This window comes from Eschscholzia californica, unplaced genomic scaffold, assembly GCF_041429995.1.
Source record: "Eschscholzia californica isolate CP2 unplaced genomic scaffold, dmEscCali1.0.p SCAF_1, whole genome shotgun sequence".
NCBI classification, from domain to species: Eukaryota; Viridiplantae; Streptophyta; class Magnoliopsida; order Ranunculales; family Papaveraceae; genus Eschscholzia; species Eschscholzia californica.
In genome coordinates this window covers 20,230,772-20,247,284 of record NW_028238198.1, presented here as the reverse complement: position 1 = coordinate 20,247,284, position 16,513 = coordinate 20,230,772, and the positions used below count along the sequence as shown (strand labels likewise).

The 16,513-nt window shown below is 34.3% G+C and overlaps 1 long non-coding RNA gene and 1 pseudogene across 3 annotated transcripts; both read right to left on the bottom strand.

The window, feature by feature from the left end:
• Nucleotides 1-3,778: 3,778 nt before the first annotated feature.
• LOC147564996 (uncharacterized) lies at nucleotides 3,779-7,231 on the bottom strand. Of its 3 annotated transcripts, XR_015229361.1 has the most exons (7): nucleotides 6,866-7,231; nucleotides 6,655-6,725; nucleotides 6,477-6,572; nucleotides 6,010-6,067; nucleotides 4,862-5,044; nucleotides 4,377-4,594; nucleotides 3,779-4,149 (listed from the first exon to the last, which is right to left on the bottom strand). It is a non-coding gene; the product is annotated as an uncharacterized LOC147564996 (long non-coding RNA). The 3 variants fall into 3 exon arrangements; XR_015229367.1 differs by lacking the exon at nucleotides 6,866-7,231 and having other exon boundaries at nucleotides 3,779-4,256; nucleotides 4,510-4,594; nucleotides 6,655-6,857; XR_015229373.1 differs by lacking the exon at nucleotides 6,866-7,231 and having other exon boundaries at nucleotides 3,779-4,137; nucleotides 4,510-4,594; nucleotides 6,655-6,857.
• A 3,307-nt stretch (nucleotides 7,232-10,538) lies between these two features.
• Nucleotides 10,539-11,953, bottom strand: LOC147564995 (3-ketoacyl-CoA synthase 1-like; annotated as a pseudogene).
• Between the last annotated feature and the right edge of the window lie 4,560 nt (nucleotides 11,954-16,513).

Below are 16,513 nucleotides of genomic sequence, written 5' to 3'. Positions count from 1 at the left end.
ACTAAAAACCTTTAAATATTAAAACGAAAGTTATACTATTTCAAGATTAAAATTTTAAAGTAAAGTTCCGAATAAATAACCCCAACTTAGTTCTCTAGGGTTTCGCTTTTATAGTGGTATACGCATGTAGAGATTTAAGAACTCTTACAGGCAAACTGATGGGAGTAGATAAAGTGTTACGGCAAAACTGATGTGAGTAGCTATATTGCTACCGCCAAAAGGAGAGGTCAAACTCTAGGTAATTCTTTTTCTTATTTTATTTTTATATGTATTATTATTATTATTTAAAATAACATATTTCATTTAAAAAAATTTCCTAATTTTTGTAAATTACATTGGTATAAGATTAAAATATTAGTTGTTTACTTCTCTTCTTTACCTTCACCAAGCACTACCATTATTTTAAGATTAAAATTTTAAATGATTAAAACGAAAGTTACATACTTTTAAAATTAAAACTTTAAATATTATTACTTTTAAGATAAAATTTTAAATATTAAAAAATTTAAGATTAAAACATTAAATATTAAAAGTTTAAGATTAAAATTTTAAATATTAAAACTTTAAATATTAAAATTTTTAAGATTAAAACTTTGAATAATTAAAACGAAAGTTACATTTACTTAAAAACTTTAAATATTAAAACAAAATTTATATTATTTTAAGATTAAAACTTTAAATAATTATGGAGGTAGAGAATACGTAAGTTGTTACTTGTTAGGAAGAAAGAAATAACTCTTTGTGGTGGAGACAAGTACGGGCGCGGGTGCACGTCCCGCACCCCGCTGACAATAATTTTTATATCTATTATATAAAACAGAAGGGAAAACGATGACTGGGACAAACATCCTTTTTTAATAATCTATTATATAAAACAGAAGGGAAAACGATGACTAGGACAAACATCCTTTTTTAATAAAGCATATTGTCTAGAAGCCTTTTATAGAAATTTAAATATAGTCCTTCGTAGAAATAAAGTTACATATTTAAAAAACAATAATCTTTTCCTTCTTAGGTGCTGTTTGTTTTTTTAATTTTTCAGATCTGAAATCTGAATTGGGTAACAATTCAGATTTCAGATGTTTGTTTTTTTAATTTGCAAAATCTGAAACTTTGTCTAAATAAGGTAGAGGTCTGAATTGGTTGAATAAAGGCTCACTTTTTTCAGACTTTAAAATGAGTCTGAAATACTAGCCCACCAGCTGAAAAGTGCTCAAAATACAAATTTACCCCCACAAAAGTAAATAAATACTTTCCAATCTCCATCTTCATCTCACCGACAACCATAACACAACCGCCGACCACCAATAGCCGACCACCACCACAAAATAAAATTAAAAATTTATCAAAAGATTTAGAAATCAGACATGATTGAAGGTTGGAAGAGATCTTTCCAACCAGCAACTCTATAGTAAAACTGGATGATTCCTCTTTCTCTCCCTACTACACCATAACTTCCATTACTTACACCAAGAGGATCACAAGAAATACACAAGTACACAACAAGCTTGAAAAAGGGATGAACTTCTAAACCAGATCTACCATAGTAAAGTTTGATAATCCCACTTTCTCTCTCTACTCCATAAGTTCCACTATTGACAGTTTGACACCAAGAGAAAAGTTCTCTCTCTGAGTCTGACGAATTTCCGAACATACTCTCCTCTAAAATTGGGCGATTTCCCATTATAGAAGTGATTTTCTCCTTTGTCTAGCTTCTGTAGATGTAGATAATAGAGGGTTTCTGATTTCTTCAACAAATCCTTCATCTCAATCAGGACCAAGGCGACTGTGGTTCTCCTGAAACCCTAAAGAGTCGACTGTAAAACCATCACAAAGATCTAGTTGGAACACAGGTATTGGAAGAGGTGAAGAGGGAAAGAAGGATAATTAGGGTTTGGGTGTTAGGGAAGTGGAGGGAGGCGGCAGAGAAAGGAGCAAAGATAGTTAGGGTTTGGGTTACAATTTTTGGAGATCTATTCTGGTACCCAATAAATTAGTCATTTATGTAAAAAAGGGTATAAATGTCAAAATTAAAATTCAGACCCAATAAATTCAGTTCAGCCAATTCAGATTCAGCCAATTCAGATTCAGACGAAGAAAAAAAAAACAAACAGCACCTTAGAAATAAAATAACTAATTTAAGAAAAATAGGGAAAACGATGACTAGGACAAACATCCTTTTTTAATAAAGCATATTGTCTAGAAGCCCTTATAGAAATTTAAAATATAGTCCTTCGTAGAAATAAAGTTACCTATTTAAAAAACAATAATCTTTTCCTTCTTAAAAATAAAATAACTAATTTAAGAAAAATCTACTATATAAAACAGAAGGGAAAACGATGACTGGGACAAACATCCTTATTTAATAAATGAGCTAAATCTTGTGCTAAATCTATTTAACAATGAGCTAAATCTTGTGCTAATAAATTACTTTAGGCAAGAACAAGATCTATGATTGTAATTGATTTAACTTTCATCTATCATCTTCAATTTTCACGTTAATATATGAGCGATTTTTTGTAACGTTGCTATCTTCCAAGAATCTTCAGAGAATATGAAAGTTGAAAGCTGCAAATATTAGGGAGACAGTAAGAATTCGAGAATTTCGTTACAATATTTTCAAATGGTTGACTTTGTACTTTTCTTTCGTTTTAAGTGTCTAATAGTAATACAAAGTTTTATTTTTGGGTTTGTACGCACTGTACGACGCCAAATTTCTCTTAGAAGGATTTAAATTTATTCTTCTGGTTAGGAATAAAATATTTATTCTTCTAGCTTACTACCCTTTACATTTGTTATTTTTTAGATTTATATAAAATGTCTTTAGATTATGGTGCTACACCATATGATTGAGGCAAACACATATAAACATTTCCTTTTTAATGTTTATTTCGTATGTAATATTTTATTATTTGTATGCAATTAATTAGATTTTTCTAAATTTTGAATTTTTAGTTCTTTCTTATGTTCTAGGAATTTCTTAAATGTTTTTTTTGTTTCGTTTAACGTAATTTTTTTTATATGATAATTTTAATTCATACAATGTTATATCTACTAAAGAAAGTGAAACAGTGAATGACATCTTCTTTATCATATTGAAAAACCCGCTTCATTTTAGAACGTATTATATCTCAATACTTTGTTTATATCGAATATATATTTTCAAACGCAACAGATGTTCCATGAGAACCCCGTGCCTCCGGCACGGGCCATACCCTAGTATAAGTAGAGTAAGAATTTTAAAGATCTACCTAAACAGCTGGATCTTTGAATTTGAGTAATTTATGAGTAAATTTGTCTCGAAAAATGAATAACACGTTTTTTCAAAGTTCTTTAAAAAAATTGGAAACCTAAACACTAAACTTTGAAGTTCTTAAAAAAAAAGATATAAATGAATAATCCAAAACTTTAAAGTTATTAAATAAAGGTCTGAATCAATAACACAAAACTTCAAATTTCTTAAAAAGAGGTTGATACCAGTAACGTTAAACTTTAAAGGTCTAAACAACTTTAAAGATCTGAACAACTTTAAAGATCTGATAAAAGTTCCGAGTGAATAACCCCCACTAATTAGCTCTTTCTCTCTAAGTATTTTCTATTCCTCAAAATGTACAACCACTAGGGTATAGCCCGTGCCTCCCGGCACGGAACTATTTTGAAACACTATTTTGAAACACTTACCTTGTTCGAATATGTCGGTGAACATGAAATAATGAGGTCGGGATTTATTTATGAGGAAGAAAAAAAATATGATGCGTCTTAAAAATGAAATAAATCTTTAAATAAGATGAAGAATATGAATTTTGTTGTTTTTTCTTTTCCATACATAAAATGTTGTGTGAATTAAAATTTAACATGTTATAAACAGATTTAGATAGCATATATCATGTTTTTTTTTTTTAAAAAAGATAGCATATATCACCTTATTCAACTAATCTAATTAAAATCCTTATCTTTTAACCATTTTTTCGTTCTTTTATTTTCGATTACATAGAGTAAAAAGGGTAATCAAACTAATTATCTCTATATCGTTCCAAGTTTGACGGATGTTTTCGATAAAGTCTTCAACTCATCAGCTTGAATGAATAGGCTTTGACGGCAATGGTTCAACAGGTACAACATAAGGTGAATTCCAATCTGCATCAAAAACTTCTTCAAGTTGAAAAATAATGGCAGGATTATAAGAACCAAAACTCACACCTGAAGTAGTATAAAAATAATCCACATCAAATGTTGAAATTCTTCAACATAATTTCCTGGGAAATAAAATATGAAAAAGAAGATGAATGCAAAAAAAAAAAAAAAAATTGCTAAAAATTAATTAACAAACAAAGAAAAGAAAAACTCCAAAAAATCAAATTATTTCCTCCGGGTACATCGTTGACAAACTCATTATTTCAACGAACTAAAAAAATTAGAACTTGATAGCAAGAAGAAAAGATGAGACTGATTAGTTCAAAAAGAAAAGGAAGAAAATCAAAGTTTCAGAGACGTGCTCAACTAAATTACCTAGTTTCTGTGAAGACCAAGTGTGCAAGAAGTATCATGAGAGAAGACTAAGAAGCATGATTGAGGAGTGTCCACCACGATGTGCCTACAATATAGACCACCTAAACACTGTAAATAACAAATAGTTAATGGAAAAAAGTATATAGATAATTCAATCGCTCATAGGACGGGCATTAAGAGATGAGTCTATTCTATGAATAAGCATCATAAAAAGTGAAGATAAAAAGGAAAAATATCAGTCAATTTATAAATGAGAGCACAAAACGAACTCTAAACTGAATTTAACAAGTACATCCTAAAACTTGATAAAACGTAATGACTGTAAAAATTAAACAAAAAAACAATAATGTACCTTCATAAGAAAAGGAAGAGATAATCCGTCATATTTTATTTCACTTGTTTCTTGTTTCCCCGAGTGTCGGTTCGTCGAGAGATTGACACGTTCTCTAATTGAGTAATCTAACTGCAACATCTAAGAAAGGACTTTGTTATGTACCTTGTGCAACAACATTCTTCCGATGTCAAGTGAAATACCCTGCTAACAATGAATGTAATCAGATTATGTATTTATTCTCCAATGTCTAGTGATACAACAAACTGTAATGCAGAATGACCAAAAAATGTGTTAGATTGCTTATTCATAAGAAGAAATACATGACTTAATCTGACAAAAGTTCACTACAGGCTTGTTTTATGTAGACCTAACAAGTAAAAAACAGAGAATATAGAAGTTACCATTTGTAATGAAAGCATTGTATATTTTGATCTTATAATATGATCGGCTAGACAACTCAAACCTAGTTTATTCCTTCACATGTGTGTGTGTGTATATATATTGATCTTGTTAAAATGGTTGATTTTCTTTTCCTAATCAGACAATGAGTAAAATGTAAATTTTAGTGGAGATGAACTTTTTGTTCTCAGCTATCATATAGTTGTGCATACATGATATTCATATAACAATATTAATTCAAGTGACCTGTTATCCCTAAATTTTACATACCCTATTTTGCAAACTCCACATATTTTGTAGATATACAAACATTTTCTCGTCTCATTTTGTCATTTAGAATCAGTGAAATAACAAAAGCAACTAAAATGAAAATAACAATACATGTGGTTTAGATGTTTAGAGTTCAGGCTAACATATTAAGATAAGAAAAACTATATCTTTGCAAACAAATCTTTGGTCGAATAAATTAGACAATTAAGCATATAACACGGTCTATTATGTCATGAGGATGAGTAGATAAATTCATAATGTGTTTCTCCATTCCAATATTCACATAAAAACTATATTTAATGCATAAAAGAATGGGTACTACAATTGAGAGAAACAGATTACTCATTAATTGTATTTGTGATAAATCAGAACAATACAATGATGGTTCTAACTATTGGCACATAAGGAGGGTATATTCGAAATACCTCACAAATCGAAGCAATGCAACAGTAAGATGAAAAATCAGCAAAAGAGTACATGAATAACAGTGAACTCACATATTTAGATGAACACTTCGACTTCAACCTTGTATTCGTTGGGAACCTGACACTTCAACTTCAACAAAAGAGTAGATCAGCAAAAGAGTAAATGAATAACAGAAAAAGAATTGACGCTTCAACTAAATCAAAACCCTACATCAACTTGGAAGCCCTAATCAATTTTTTGTGTTTGAAAGATGAACTTGAACAATCTTTTGCGTTTGGAAGCCCTAAATAGCAACTACATCAAAATCCTACTTCAATTTGAAAGCATTAAATTAATTTTTTGTGTTTGGATGATGACGTAGAACAATTTTTTGTATTTGGAGCCCCCTTAAATATCAACTAAATCAAACCCCTATCTCAATCTTGAAAGCCCTAACTTAACTAATTTTTTTGTTTCTATTTGGAACCCCTAAATCACCATTAATCATCATCAATGATCAACCTAAATCACATAAGATAAAAGTTGACAATGATAATACCTTCAGACTGGTTTCGGAAAGTGGAAGTCGCTGTGAAAATAGCTCTTGGGCAAGCTGAGGATTCGATGTAATTGCTCGTGGAGAAACCTCCAGAAGCTGTAACAATTGCAGATCTAAGGAGAACATCACCATGAAAAGGAGAAGAAAAAACAATAAAACAAATTCATTCTGGCATTACATCAAACACCTCAAACTCGCAAATGAAGATTGACCCAAGATGCATTCTTTGTTATCTTCCTCATATTACTCCTGAAACACAATTCAAAGGGGGGGAAAAGAATCCATATAACTTATACAAAAAATACTATTAACTTCACATCTGAACTTCTATAACATGAAATCAAAGTCAACATCTATAATCTGAACTGTTGAACTAAAAGAAATTTTACTTTTGTAATTTTTCTTATACCAGAACGGCGTGAAAATGGATAAGACGGCTGCCATCCATTTCCGTTTTACTTATTTTTGCTTTTGCAATCTTCAAATAGAAACTCTTTAAATAGAAATCGGCAGTGAGCCTCACCATTTGTTCTTCTTTCTTTTGTAATCCATAAAATCACAGAACCCCTAAATTAAAACCCTAAACTTGATAACCTAAATCTGTTATGTAATGAGAGAGAGAGATAGAAAGTTGTAGTGAGAGAGAAGGTAGAAAATGATATAATGGGAGAGAAGCAGCTAACTTTTTGATAGAGAATGAGAGAGTAAATGTTGAGGAAAGAAGAAGAAAGGAAAATATAGAAGACTGGGGGGAAATGAATCGGTTGAATGCTTCTGTTTTTTTTTTTTTTTTTGTATAGGTCAGCAGGCTTTTTTTAGAGAGCCTGAAACTCAAGTGCCTCGAACCCCTGACCTCGAGGATAATGAAGCAAGAGCTTCACCACTCGGCCTAGGGGTCTTTGGCATTGAATGCTTCTGTTACAGGAGAGAGAGAGGGCAACGAACGGGTTGAATGATGTATAACCCGCATCCGTTGGATTTCACTTAAGTTGGCAATGCAGAGGGTTAGATTTGTCTCTCACCATGTGCATTTATTCTGTCGTAGTCAGCTTTGACCCAGTTCTGTTTTGTTATATAGATATAAAAAAAAAAAAGTAACACAAATTTTCATCTAGACCATTCAAGGTTTGCTGAATTTTTATTCCTCCCTCCAATACATATCAACCCCTCAATTTTGGTCTAGAAATACTCATTCACCTCTTGAGCCCCAGAGGTTATGGATCATGAGACCTAGATAAAGTAGTTTATTCTCAAGATTTACCCAATCATAAAATACACAATTTGGGAAATCTAAGGCTAAATTATTAAATAGGACAAAAAACTTAAATTCAAAATTCTAATCAATAAAATACGGGCAAAAGTTTCCCATCTCAGTAGTGTTCCTCTAATTTGGTAATCAAATATGTGATGAGGACGATGAATATAATGAACATACGATATATGTCTTTTAACAAAAAAACAATATGTCACAGGGCGTGCTATTTTCTAGTTGCACTTGTTAAAAAGATTGTAAGAATGATTGAAAAATTGAATAAGGTGATTCGTTATATTATGTCTTAAACATATTAGGTATTATCTTAGGGATATTTTCATTAAAACTTGTAGACCCCTTATATTTATGGTATTGGTAATGGGTGAAAGTGGGTGATAAAGAGAAAAATGTTACATTCAAACTTTTAACTATTGATATTGTGATATCCGACTCTAATCCGACTCAATGAGTCGAGGGATCTAAGTATTATATTCCTGGTTATAAAAGTATTCTATATTCAAGTAATTAGAGTTATCTTTTAAACAAGAACAAACACATCTTCTTTGTGGCCTCCACGGTTACAAAACATTTTTTTTCTTAACTTCTAATAGTTTAGATATAAATTTGTTTATATAATTTATTCGATTCGTATCTTTTATTTTTTTTCATCTTTTCGAGTTCTTTTCTCCAAATTTAGAATTGAAAATCATTATTTTTTTCTCCTCTTCTTTCTCTAATCTCTCTTCATCGAAGGAACAACAACAAAACAGGCAGGTCCATCATCTCCTCCTCTGTCTCATTCTCAATCTCTCTCCAATGTCGATGATGGAAGAGAGGGAACTGACCGACCCCCTTTGTCTCTCTTGAGGGAGAGCGTGGAGCCCTTCGATCTAAATATTTACTAAATTTGTCTAATGAGGATGATATATATAAATAGGAAGGCATTGATTGGTTAATCTGTTGGTGTGTCTTTCTCATGGGTCATAATGAAATTAGACCTACCACTTAAAAAGAGGTTTCCATAATAATGACAAATTTTCTAGGGCTCCTTGTCAAATCGTATAACTTAGGGTTGATCGCCCATTGAATAGAGATGTAGCCAACTCTAATTGGTGAAGGCATGCGGACAGAAATTACATGATAATTGGAGTGGCAATTCAGCCCCAGGTCAACCAACAATTTTTCTTGAATGATTCTTCTTGAACGTCGGATCTCGTCTTCTTCATCTGTCACGTACATACATGTGTCATACACGTATCTTTTTTTTTTTTTTTTTGTTAAAGGATACACGTATCCTATTAAGACCATATAGCATTGTTAGTTTGTTACAATATGTATACTTTGCAACAACCATTTGAACTCAAAGTTCAATTCTTTATAAAATAATGAGTTAATTCCTATATGGCCCCCTACTTTGTGACCAGCTTCTTTTATGGCCCCTTTTTTTCGTAAATTCAAATATGGCCTCCTATTTTCAGACAAATGTCATTACTACCCCTCTGATTAATGTATTTTCAAAATAAAATAAAAAACAAAACCTAAATTCCACCTCACTTCCTTCTCCACCACTCATCTCTCTCCACGTCACCTCTCTCTCCAACTCACCTCTCTCTCTCTCTAACTCACCTCTCTCTCTCTCCAACTCATCTCTCTCTCTAACTCACCTCTCTCTCTCTCTCTCCAAGTCACTCCTTCTTCTCCGACGAAGGTCGCCGGCCGGAAAATTTTCCGGCCGGCGACCTTAAAAAAATAAAAAATAAATTTACCCTCATCTCTCTCTCTCTAGAAACTCCGGCGCCGGAGAACAGACCAGATCTGTTCGTGAACAGACCTTCGTGGTCTGTTCTTGAACAGACCAGATCTGTTCGTGAACAGACCTTCGTGGTCTGTTCTTGAACAGACCAGATCTGTTCGTGAACAGACCTTCGTGGTCTGTTCTTGAACAGACCAGATCTGTTCGTGAACAGACCTTCGTGGTCTGTTCTTGAACAGACCTTCTCCGGCGAAGGGGTTTCCCCTTCGCCGGAGTTTCTAGAGAGAGAGAGAGAAGAGGCAAAAATTTTTTTTTTTTTTTTTTAGGTTGCCGGCCGGAAATTTTCCGGCCGGCGACCTTGGTCGGAGAAGAAGGAGTGACTTGGAGAGAGAGAGAGAGAGGTGAGTTAGAGAGAGAGATGAGTTGGAGAGAGAGATGAGTTGGAGAGAGAGGTGAGATGGAGAGAGAGAGAGATGATGTGGAGAGATATGTGTGGGGGAGTAGGAAGTGAGGTGGAATTCAATTTTTTTTTTTTTTTTATGTTGAAAAAATATTAATAAGAAGGGTAATCAGGACATTTACCTCAAAAAAGGGGGCCATATTTTGAATTTACGAAAAAAATGAGACCATAAAGGAAGCTGGTCACAAAGTAGGGGGGCCATATAGGAATTAACTCTAAAATAATACCTACAAATACAATACCCATTATATCTCTCTCTCTCTCTCTCTCTCTTCTCTCTTCTCTCTCTCTCTCTCTCTCTCTCTCTCTCTACTCTCTCTCTCTCTCTCTCTCTCTCTCTCTCTCTCTCTCTCCTTCTCTCTCTCTCTCTCTCTCTCTCTCTCTCTCTCTCTCTCTCTCTCTCTCTCTCTCTCTCTCTCTCTCTTCTCTCTCCTCTCTCTCTCTCTCTCTCTCTCTCTCTACATCTCTCTCTCTCTCTATCTCTCTCTCTCTCTCTCTCACTCTCACTCTCACTCTCTTCTTTTTTCACTATCTAAAGTTTCTTCATAAAATCATACCACAAGTAGTATATCAATACTATTTTCACTCTGTAGATCTCTACCAAGTTTTCATGGGAGTACCTATGAATACAATCATTCCATGGATTATCATGTTCATAACAAGAATCTCTCAAAGACTTAAAAACAATACTACCCACTTTAAACCCTGTCCCAAATGCCAAAACCCATATTTTATCTCCTTTTTTAATCCTCTTTTTAGCTTCAAAATAAGCCAACTCATAAAACACAAGACTACTAGAAGTATTCCCAAATCGGTGTAAACTCATCCGAGCTGGCTCAGTCACTTCATCACCGAGTCCTAAAGCTTTTCCACCGGTATGAATACAAGCATGGTCAAATGCTGTCATAAAATCTGGCACAATCTGTTTCGACTCACCCCGAGTCAACCCGGACAGAACAACCGAGTAGGCATATAGAACGAGTTGACTCAGTGGTAAAACTCGTGGGGCAAGTTCTTTTATATATTTTTTTTTTGTTAAAAGGCAAGTTCTTTTATATGTTCACGTAAATAAACACCAGCTACTCTTATCAAATCTTTAGTAAGTGAAATTCCAATATTACCCTTATCGTCTTCTTGTTGAAACGCGGCTTTATAAGCCGAGTCATTGGCCCCGTGGTGAACTCTCAACGAGTCAACGATTTCAAACTTGGCGAGTTTTCTCCGTTTCGGGTCATTAGTAATAATCGTAGCAGCTGAGCCTACCCGAAATATACAATTAGTAACCAACATGGAACGGTCGTCACCAAAATACCAATTCAGACTAATACTCTCAGTAACAACAACTAAGGCGTACTGAATTTTGTTACACCCACGAAGTATACTAGATGCTAGGTCAACTGACATAACACCAGAACTACAACCCATTGTACTAAGATTAAAACTTTTAATCGTTGACTTTAATTTATACCGATTGATTAAGAGAGAAGTGAGAGAAGGAATGGGTGTAAACATGCCACTTGTCACAATCAGAACGTCGATCAATTGTGGGTCAACGTTTGTTTTTGATAAAACAGAATCAACGGCCGAGAACATACCTTCTTCAGATTCTTGAAGGGCGCATTTTCGTTTAGCTTCATAGTCAGTTGTAAAAATGAACGGGGGTGCGTAGGTTTCATCACCAAGTCCCGATTCTGAGTAAATTCCTCGCTCGTTTTAGAAAATCGTTTACTACGACGAACTAAATACTCGAAGATTTCGTAATTACATTTCCTATCGCAGGACGGTTTATAACAAAAATAATCTAGGAGTAGGGTAGGATAAGGCCGAAATTTTACGTAAAAAAACAGAGTGATTAAACAACACCAGGCACATGATAAGGAAAAAGTGGAATTAATGGAAAGAAAGTGAAGGAATTGAGTGGAGAATAAGAATGTGGAGTGGGTTAGAAGGGAGAAGATTAGAAGAGCAGCAAATGAGAGTTGAAGGAGTTGGATTTTTGTGAGAGATTCCATGGACTAGGGTTTGTTGTTGCAAGTTTTAAGAGAGAAAAATGAGAGATGGGTAGGTGGAACTTTTGTTCTTTGATGATGTTGTATTAGTAATGGGTAGTTCATGTTAATTATGTTTTTGTAGGGTTTTTATACATAATTTTCAGAGAGAGACATAGATTGTTGATGGCTTGATGCTACTCTTTAATGGAGGGGCCACTCCACTAGAGAATGATATTTGAGAGGGTAATTCCTCCATGCAGTTTGCTTTTTAGGGAGAGAAAGATGAGGACAGTTCATACAGTATCCTTGTGATAAATGAATTAGGGAAATGATAGAGTTCCTTAGAATTTGTTACTTAGATAAGGAAATGTTTGAAAGAAAAGCGGTCCCCATCGTAATGGCGTAATCAAACTTCAGTGAATTCCACGTATATGGGTGTGTTTGATATCACCTATTTCCATGCAAATAAAATAATTTCCTTGGAAATAGGTATGTCTACCGTTTGATACGAAGTTTAATTTCATGACTTTAATTTCCTAGAGAATCTATTTCCAGTAAATAATCCACATTTAATTCCTTGCCCCCCATCGGAATTAGCTTCCGTAGACAGTCACAAATCAAAATAAAAATATTTAATACATTCGAATACTTCAAATTTAATATTTATCTCTATGTATGTTCAAAATGACATTTTTACCCAAACATTAACCAAAACACACTTTTACTTATGCATTGGGCAAATAACATTTTTGACCTTCTTACCAAATATCATGTTTACCAAGTTGTTAAAATGACATTTTTACCCTTTAATAACATCAAATTGATATTTTACCTTTATGTTGTCAACATGACATTCTTAACCTCGTATAATACCAAACTGAAAAAAAAATACCAAACTGACATTCTTGTAAAAATAGTTTGTCTACACTTTTATATTAAAATGACACTTTTACCTTTTTATATTAGTAAAATCTCTTTGAGCAGCATAAGGGTGAAAATGTATTTTGGACAACATAAGGGTGAAAAATGTAATTTTAGCAACATAAGGGTAAAAATGTCATTTTGACTACATAAAGAGTAAATAAAAGCTCTTTAATTGAATATTATATTCGTAGAAGTTAGTTGTCAACTAAATAATAGAGTTTGTAATTCCACGGAATAATAAATGACAACCAAACGAAGAACTCTTATTTCCATGGAAACTTTTTAGTTCCATTGAATTGCTTCCCTGATATCAAACACAACGTAGCATCTTCCAAAGAATTTTTTGTTCATGTAAAATGATCCTTTTCTAAGAAATCAAATGTCCGGACGTGGATTTTTGTTAGAAGGACCATTTTAGTTATTATCTAATTTAAGAAATTGATTGGAGTAATTTGAATCAAAATTACCACTTAAAAAGATCAACAAGTCTTAAGATTAAACACAAATAAGAAAAATAACGTGGGATTACTACGCCTCATTCGCTATTTCAAATCTCTAAAATAATCTATGGTTGATTTTGTGTTGAACTTCTTAGTAATTTTCTTTTCAATGTACAAAATCAAAGTTTGGATGACTCGAATTGACTTCTCTTTATGACTGAAATCGATTTAGATTAACAATTGGAAAATAAATTAAAATAAGGTGACAATTGAAACTAGAAATAATAAAAACTTATGATTAGAAATAGATTTTTTTTTTTTTGAGACAAAGTAAAGTCTATTGATTAAAACCGAAGTTGTAGACATTACAATGAGAGTTTGAGCAAGAAGAAAGACAATTAAAACAACAAGTATCTGTCTTCCTAGAGTTAACAGCCATATTATGAGCCAAGGCGTTAAACTTTCTATTCACAAAACAAAAACGGACATGATCAAAAGAGGAAGTCATGCTCTTAACTTCCTTTAGTACCCGTGTGGCTGTCCAGTGGATTGAGTTATGCCTGCCATTCAAAAAGTTGATCACATTAAGAGAATCTCCCTCCAAAATTATATGCTTAAGATTGTGCTGGGCTGCCCACTTCAATCCAAAGAGACAGGCTTTACTTTCTCCCTCGTCTACTATTCGTCCAAGGGTTTTCGCGGATCCTTTTGCAAGTTTGTTTCCTGCATCATCAGATATTACAATACCAACATAAATGAATGAAGAAGAATTATCCCATGAAGCATCAAAATTAATTTTGAGGTATCCTTGTGGTGGGGGGGTCCATTTTGTGATAGTAGGAGATTGGTTCAAGGCAGAAGTTTTAAGCTGCATGGTCTGTAAAGTCAGGTAGCTTGTAATTTCTGATTGAAGAGTGACCAGGTCAAGTTGGGTGTCTCTAAACACAAGATCACATCTGTGTTTCCAAATATGCCAAATGATGATGGACATTGTTTCTAATTGATTTAGAGAGTTGCTGTGATCTATCATTTGATCTGTATCTATATATGAATCGAACCACTCCTGAAAAGAATGGATGCTCCTGTGGATCCTCTGAGGGATTAAGAACTGGCTAAGAAGTTCCTTGGTAATCTTGCAGTCCTGAAGGAGGTGCATCATGGTTTCCTCTGCTTCATTACAGAGAGGACATGTGGTAGAGATGGGTTGGATGAACCTATGAAGAATGGACTTGACTGGGAGGATGTTGTGGGATAGTTTCCAAAGGAATAAAAGGATTCTAGGATGAAGTCTTAGGGTCCACTGCTTCTTCCATCTAGAAATGGATGTGGGGTTAGAATCATTATGTTCATAAATAAGATGCTTATACATGGAAGAGACAGAGAAAGTGCCTGCATGACTTAGGGTCCATTTTGGAGTATCTTTTTGATTGGTGATTGGGATGGAAAGAATTTTGTTTATGATGTCAGGCTGGAACAGATTGTGAAGAAGATGCAAATTCCAATTGGAGTTATGGGTGATGAGGTGGGATACCTTAGTGTAAACTTTGTTGTCCTCAGGTTGTCCTAGTGGCATCATACCTGGAATCCAGGAGCTATTCCATATGTCAATGAGATGGCCATCACCCACTTCCCAGGAGATGTGCTGGTCTACTATTGACTGATTTTTTACAATATTTTTCCAAATCCATGAGGCATTTGCTGGGCTGTGCAGGGTGGAGTTTTGTGAAAAGTGATATTTGGCTGCCATGAATTGAACCCAAGAAGATTCTGGTTTGCATCTGAGTTCCCAGTTAAGCTTGCTCCTTAGAGCTTGATTGTCTAAATTGATGTTTCTAAAGCCTGAGCCTCCAATTGATTTTGGCTTACATAAAGAGTTCCAATTTTTCAGATAGAGGGATTTAGAGTTAGGTTTTGTTCCCCACCAGAAATCTCTCTGTAGAGATGTTATGGCTTTTTTAATCTTACAAGGAAGGTTAAATATGGCCATCTGATATCTTGGGGCAGCAGATAGTGAGGATTTTATCAATTCTCCTCTTCCTGCCTGAGAAAGAAGGTTTTTCTTCCAGACACTGAGTTTTTTATGAAGCTTCTCAAGTATAGGAAGAAAGGGGTGAAGGATTTATCCGTTCGGTCTGAAGGAGATGTCCTTCCGAAGGAGTGTCCTTCGACCAAGGTGGCAATGCGATCAATTTGTCAGTTAGGATAACGATGACCACACGTAAAGATCATCCAGTCCGGTCCAATTAGGGGTCGTAATGCTTTGCTAGAAGCCAACTACGATCGTCGGATCAAGGAGTTGATTCGAGGCTAACATAGACCGGATCCTACAACGGGTTACACATAAGAGTGGTAACTTGATCGGAGAGATTTGACTAGACGGGAACTGGCTAAAGTTGGATGGGATTCAACTGGAAAGGCCGAAAGGGTCCGAATGGAGATTCGGGACAAGATAGAAAGGAGGCTCTTTGGGCCGGCCATGAGATGGCCGACCAGAGTAAGTGGGCCGGCCATATAAGGCCCATAGTGGGCTGCCCTGGCCGGCCACACTTAAGGGGATTATCAAAATACCCCAAAAAGGGTATTTTGGTAATTATCTTTTCTGTGACCCAGAAAATAGAAAACCTAATCTGAATGAGATTCTAATTAGGGTTTGTCTATATATTGGGTCAGTTGAGAACAGAAAAGGTGTGGATTTTTCTCTAAGGAAAAATTATACAGCTCTCTCTCTCTCTGAATATACAGCTATTGGAGAGAGAGGAATATAGAGAAAAAGTTCTCATTCTATCAATCTAGTCAAGAAGAAGAGTTCTTCTCAACCTTCTAGTAAGTCCTAGCAGTCTGAAAGGAAGGGAGATCAAGTCTATTCACTCGGTGTCTCAAGTAGAGGAGCTACAGTTGGAGCTCTCGATCTTTGCATGCGATTGGAATGGTTCGAGGGAAAAACGCGTTAAGGTATTTATCCCTCTCTAGTTCATTGATTAGTTTATGCATATAGGTCCTGGGCAATCTAGTGTTAAACATGAGATGTTTGAGATTCCGCTTACAACACTAGGTAGTGTATGAGATACACAAAACCCTACAGTGGCATCACGAGCCGGTTGCATGAAACTATCTCTGACTAGTCGAATTAGATTCGAGCTTGATTGATTAGATGATTTTATGTTTAAATAGGGATTTAGACATGAAATTGATTAGTTTAAATTAGATTTAGACTTGA